At 50.4% G+C, this 6,581-nt stretch overlaps 1 protein-coding gene across 6 annotated transcripts in view; it reads left to right on the forward strand.

Annotated features, from left to right (window-relative positions):
* Nucleotides 1-5,737, forward strand: part of LOC116229428 (uncharacterized) — a 62,410-nt gene extending 56,673 nt beyond the window's left edge. For 2 of the 6 annotated variants that reach the window (XR_016471192.1, XR_016471194.1), the window contains exons 3-4: nucleotides 4,650-4,716; nucleotides 5,426-5,737. The gene's annotated coding sequence lies outside the window, so the exon portion shown is untranslated. Of the gene's footprint in view, nucleotides 1-4,482; nucleotides 4,717-4,767; nucleotides 4,883-5,425 lie in introns of those variants that run through there. The other 4 variants (XR_004167016.2, XR_016471195.1, XR_016471193.1 and 1 more) reach the window with 4 other exon arrangements.
* Nucleotides 5,738-6,581: the final 844 nt, after the last annotated feature.

A 6,581-nucleotide genomic window follows, 5' to 3' on the forward strand; every position in this document is an offset into this window, starting at 1 on the left:
GGCTGGGGGAGGAGCTGCAGTGCTGCGGGGAGCACAGGCACAGGGGGGGCTCATGGAATAACTCAGCTCTTATGCATGTATGGATATAACACATAATTGAGGCAGAAAGAGCCTGGAGTTTGTGTGCAGAACCTCACCTCCGAAATTTCATCTCAAAGCAAATGTAAATATGAACATATTTTGAAGTGCATTCATTTAGTAGTAATAATAGAAAAAAAGAGCCCTTGAAAAGGAGCAAACTCATTGGCTGATAGGATCCACAGGGAAGCCAACAAAATCTGTGCAGTACCATGAGCACTGAGGCAGGAGGGGGGGTGGAGGAGGAGGCACTTGGAGTGAGGGCTCAGAGAACCCAAGTGCCCCAAAAATGCTCTCAGGTGCCACTGTGCTCCCCAAAAGGTCACTGGCTGTGCTGTCCTGGTGAAGCTCTGATGGTGCTTGCAGCTCCTGCGTGTGGCTCTGTGGAGCTGTCTGTTCCCATTCGTGAGGAGGGCAGGTGTGTGATTTGCCTATGGAGTCATTAGTGAGTGCAGGGAATGGGCAGCAGCACTGCGAACCTGCACGTCCTGCAGCACAGCCCAGGCAGGGGGGCAGATGGCAGAGGGACTGTGAGAGGAGGAATCCAATGGAAATGAGGTGGTTCTAATTTTTGGAGGAAACCAGCCCATTTCTGCAGGTGAGAAGGGGGCTGCAATACTTCAGTAACCCTATCTGGTGCCAGGCCAGCTGAGTCCCAGCTTCGTGAGCAACTTGTGGAAAAAACAGTGGGGCATTTGCATCGTTCCTGAGCTGCATGGTACAGAGGCAGAAGGAAAATGGGGCTGGGTTTCCTAGAGCCCCGCTCAGAAGCGGCTGTGATACCTCACTGCTGCATTCACAACACATCCCCTGCACTGCGCGCTGCAAATCGATTTCAATAAACCCGATTTTAACTACCAGCCCACTGCTGGCTTTACTCTTCCTCGACGACTCTATTCTCTCGTGCTTTCTTTATGTAAATACATGTGCACACATTTGTATCTATAAGTACACATGGTGCACTCAGTTGTGGTTACTGTGCCGCACGCTGCTGGCTTAAATGCTGTGCAAAGTGCAGCACTGCATGGGCTGTGCTGCCAGCACCTGGGTACCAGCACATCTCCCAGTGGCAGCAGATCCCAATCCCACCAGAGGACAGAGCTGGGGGGGGGGGGTTCTGAATGTGCTGGGCCCCCCTGCAGCCCTGTGCCAGTCCTGCAGAGCCCTAGCTGCTCCTCTGTGTGCAGGGTGAGGAAACCCAGCCATGCTCCTGAGAAACTCTTAGCCGTGTTGGAAAAAGCCATGCAACTCTTTGGACGGATGCTTATCTCAAACCAGAGGAGTAAATGCATACCTCGCCCTGGATGGAAGGAGGGCTTTGTTACATGTTGGCTAAACACAAGGGCAAGAGCAAGGTGCAACAGTGATAGGTGGAAGCCCCTGCCCAGCATGCACGGCCAGGGTGCTGCTGTCACCTGCAGCAAAGCTCACAGCAAGCCTCAGCATGCACAGAGGTGGGCTGCAGCCACTGGGGCTTGGCAAGAAAAAGGTCACAAAGCAGATTAGGTGAAAATGGAGCTTTTTAAAAACAAGCTTAATTGTTGGACAGGGTTTGAAGCCAATAAAGCAGTGATGTGCTTAAGATTTCCCGTTATCAGGAACCACAATTAGGGCTTTGCTGCAAACCCCCAGCCCAGCTCTGAACAAGCCCCAGTCACCTCCCACACAAATTTAACATTTCCTCTCTCCATCAGTTTCTATCTCAAGAACAAAATTGGCCAGAGCTGCAGTGAAGGGAGGAAATCCTGAGACCTTAGGCTATGTTTGTACATGGAAATCGATCTCCTCCTGGGCTGGGACCGCGATTCATCCGAGCTATGGAGGAGTAAAACCAGTGTTTTGTACCTAATTAGCACGGGAAAATCCTGGTCAGGTTTGGCTTTTTGCGTTTTCTTTCACACTGTCATCCAAGGCTCTGTAAAAGCAGAGCCCTTTCTTGTCCTCTGCAAACTGGGAGGAAGATGGGACCGTAGCAGGGCCTGTTGCATGGGGAAAGCTCTGCGGAGGTCAGCACCAGCCTCACCCAGGCACTTGTAGAATCCCGCGGTTCTGTAACGTAATGTCCACATTGCTTCCTTCTGCCCTGCTCTTTCTGTGCAAATAACACATGATGCACTGCAGGACTTTCTGCTTGTTTGTTTGCCTTTGCATTCTTTCAGTTTGACTAAGTTATATGCGCGCTGGAATACATGCTCACATTTGCATTAATGCCGGAGGGCATTTTGCCCCACCCCTGTGGGCAGAGCTGAGGTTTCTGCTCATCTCTCATTCCAGGAATGCAGCGGAGCTCCATCTCCTGCTCTAAGCAGCACTGTGCTGCGGGTCCACATCTATGGAGCACCTCTGGAGGTTAGGGTCTAATAAATAGCTTTGGTAGATTAACGAAGCTGCCTTGTAACACAGGGCAGTCAAGTGGTGCCGGTGGTTCACCTAAAAATGAGCAGCACAACCTGCCAGCCCTTTTCCTGCACCCTGTTGACTGAAGCTCTGAACTTCTGAGGCTGCAAATAAGTTAAAACACTTCAGTGCTGACATCTCCCCCCCCAGTGCCTCTGTATAGGGCCTGGCTGCCCCCCGTGGCTGACCTGTGTTCCTCGTTGCAGTCCTGCTTTTCACAGCTTAATCTGACAGAATCATTTAATTGCTCCTCTGCGATCTGTTCAGATGAGCAGCACGCCAAGAACGCACCATAGCCCTGTGTTCTACCTTTCCCACTCCTGCTCCTCTCCATGAGCTGCTCCAGATCTTGAGGCCATGGGCACTCAGCTGGGAGCTCTAGGGCTGGATGCAGCTCTTGGACCAACTTTCAGCATTCAGGTGCATTTTGCGACGCTCTGCAAATCAGCTCGGACACCCTGCAAGGGCAGAGCTGCCTTTTCCTCCTGCTGGGAGGATGGCAACGTGCACTATTCCTACCTGCAGTGCCTCTCCCTGGATCCAGCACCCACAGCACACAGCCCTAAGGTCTCTCCCTGTCTCCATCCTGCTGCACCTCCCTGCTGCAGGTAGGGCTGGAGCCCTATTTCCGTGGTACAGACGACAGCCCAGGGGATTTAGGCAGCCCTGAGCATCCCCCCTTGGCTCCCCGATGGCCGGCGGCAATGTCAGCACACCGCAGTCTCTGCTCTGCTTATTTGGTCATTTTGGGGATGTGGGGAGGGGGTGAGGGTCTGATTTTCAGCAGTCTGTGACAGCGTAATTAGGTAAATATAAATGAAAGAAAAACACACTTTTGAAGTCCGGGGACTTGCACATATTTTCTATGTTATTCCATCCTGCTGGAAAAACAAAAGCTACTCAGCATGCACATTTATTAGCAATTAGTATCCGGGGCACTTGGGGCTCCTGGGACAAGCTCTGTACTAAGGCTTCCCACAGCCTCCCCCCGACTCAGCCCCACTCCCCCCAGCCCCAGCTGCCTGCCTGGGCAGAACATGAGCAGGGTGAGACCTGTTGGGCTGGTGCAGGACTGCCATGCTCTGCCCACACAGAGCCTCCAGGCTGTCCTTGTGCTCATCGGGCATCGATTTTGTCTGTTAGTCAACAAATGAAGCCATTTCCCTTGTAAAAAGGAAAAGAAAGCAGAAAAGAATGTACAGTGTGAATCCACCGGGATAGGGCTAAAACCCTTATTATGTTTACACATTTTATGGTTACATGCTTTATTTTTGCCTTCTAAGGTGAGAGTTCAGTTTTGTTTTCCCCTCAAAAATAGAGCGATTCCATATAGATAAGCTTTACACAGTGTCCTGAGAAACCCTTGTCTGACAGAGGAAGCATTAGAACTCCAGTCTCATGTCTTGGCAAGGAATTAGGGAAAAAGAAGTGGCTTTCAGTAACGTTAGTTTAAATCTGCTATCTGAGAGTCACAAACGGAGCCGACGGCAGTGAGAGATCAGAGGCACACTCAGGGTTTTCTGAACGGCTTTGGAGGTTCATGGTGATGGTAAAACTGAGCACTGGAAGGGAACTACTTTTACAGACGGCGAAATGAAAACAGAAGAAATTAAAGCTGAGATCAACTTGTCACCACGTGTGAGAGCTGTAAGCACTGCGGTACCTGGGGCAGGCAGATCCCAGGGGCTGCTGCCATCAGCAGCACAGGGCTGCACCACGGCTCAGGTCCAACCGCAGGTGGGGTGGCCCTGACACATCACAGCCCCACCTCAGGTCCCCTTTCCTCTGCTGGAGCCACCACATCCCTCCCCTCACCCTCCCAGCCCTTGTGACTACGCAGCCCTGTATGCTGGTGTATGGGAGCCATTAGGTCACAGCCTGAAGCAGTGATTGTGCACCTGGTGAAGGGGTGTAACCAGCCCTACCAGCACAGGTGGAAGCAATACATCTGTGGATACACCCAGAGGCCACCCCTCCCTAACCTCATATAAGGGCTGATAGCTGCAAGGGAAGCATCTCTACAGAGAGATTGCTTTCTCTGGAGCATTTAGTGAGTCCTGATCCTTGGAAGAGAGTAAGAGTCTCCTCCTTTATTACTGGATTGTGATAGCTTCCTTTCTTAGATGATCCAAAGTTGGTTTGAAGCATCTGTCTGCTGCTTTCTGTCTTCACAGCTGGTAACTCCTGTTTGCAGGATGAGTTCTCCCTATTGTGATTTGTGCCATCATGGAAAAGCCCAAGGTAAGAAAATCAGTTGGGCATTCATATTTATTGTTTTTAATGTACTAACAGATCTTTGATGGTGCGGCCCAGTGGGAACTCACTGCTCAGAGGAGGCCATGCCTGGGTTTGTTCTCCAGAAGAGGACCAGGGCACAGCGCTGCTGCCCCTGGGGCATAACCCACCTGTGTCCTCCATTCCCTGGTGTCTAGGGACCCTGGCACTGAGTGAGAACATGGACCCCAAGGGTTGGACCTGTGCTGGGGAGCTCACAGCCCAGCTGAGTTTATGCTGCAGCTGCCCACCATCACCTTCCACACAGTGCTAAGGAGGGTGTGAGGATGGGACTGATTGCTGCCACTGCATCTGAGCCCTTTGAACATGACTGCCGGCTTTCAATCTGAAATTCTAGCTTCCAACCAAGTAAATAATTGTACTTGTCACAGTTATTTACTGCCTCCAATAATTCTTTGCTGGCCCTTTTGGTTTGGACATAAGTGACTTTTTAATATATATTTCTCACGCTGGTGGCACATAATAAAGTAATCGTGTAATTACTCCAGCCATAAATTTGTCACCTCAGTAAGTAATTTTTATGACTTAGAACAAGAAAAGTGTGCCTCCTTTGCTGCAGTGATGTGGTTTGTGGTCACAGGCACTTTAAGGGGTGGGTTAGTTTGTGTCATTCTCTTGATTCAGGCACTTAGAATTTGTTTATACTTTGATCAAGTCTTTCCTCAGCTGCCTGCTCAGTGATATTCCAGTGCTTTGAGCAGTCCCTGCAAACCACAGGAGCCCATCTGGGAAGAGGGGATGGGAGCCCAGGGCACAGCACAGTCCCTGCCTTCAGCTGTCCCCGAGGGGCTGGGGTATCCCACTGCCTTGCTGGATGAAGGAGCATCAGAGCAACAGATGGGTGCAGAACAGCATGAAATGGGACCACAGCAGCCTCACCCCAAGGCAGAACTGCCCCTTCCCTGCTAGTCCTGGCTGGTGTCGTTTGCTCCTTCCTTAAAGAGGCACGGTGATGGAGAAGCCAGCGTAGCTCTAGAGAAAACAACCTGGAATCTCACTGTCTTCCCCGCTAGGAAGACTTCCCTTTCCTGTAGGATTTATGGCTCCTCCTGCCCCCCTCCCAACCCCCTCCCCAATGGCAGAGCTGTGGCCACATCTCCAGTTTGCAGAAAGCTCCAGCAGTTTGGAATTTGTTTAGACAGTGGTACCTCTGACTTATGGAAGTGCTGCCAATAGCTTGCTTTTTAAAGAGCAGCCTTTCGTAGTGACCTCATTTCATTATGGTATTGTAACAAAATGCAGTTCAAGTGATGAAGTCACAAATGAAAGGAGAATATTAATGTTCATTTTGACAAATTAGATTGGAAACTTCCAGCTGTGCAGCACTGCTTCATTAGGACTATTTTTGTTTGATCTGTAAATTAAATTTTCCTGCTTGCGAAGATTTTATTTTGGATAAAATGGTGTTTTCCAGGAGGTAAACATTTCATTAGAATGTTCTTAATCACTTGAAGCCCTGTGTCAGCAAGGCTGATTTCAATATCTTGATGTTAGGTGCAGGCTTGAGCACTTCATGGCAGCAGAGCTGAAATCTTTTATTTCTTCCCATCCTTTTTTCCATCTCAACACACCGTATCCCTGCAAGTCCAGGCATAGAAACCCAGTCTCACCGTGCTGCCAATCCACATCACAGGAGCTGGTGGAGTGCATTTGTTCCATCAGAAACTTTCCATGTGAAAGTCCCAATGTGTTTGAGAAGAGTCGTGGTGCTGCAGACCTGTGGGCAAACCAGTGCACACAGCAGGTGTGTGATGCTCCCCAGCACAGCACCACTGGGCTGTGGCAGGGCTGATCTCACACCTCCAAACCAC

This window comes from Phasianus colchicus, chromosome 14 (assembly GCF_987193195.1).
Source record: "Phasianus colchicus chromosome 14, bPhaCol1.hap1.1, whole genome shotgun sequence".
Classification (NCBI taxonomy): Eukaryota; Metazoa; Chordata; class Aves; order Galliformes; family Phasianidae; genus Phasianus; species Phasianus colchicus.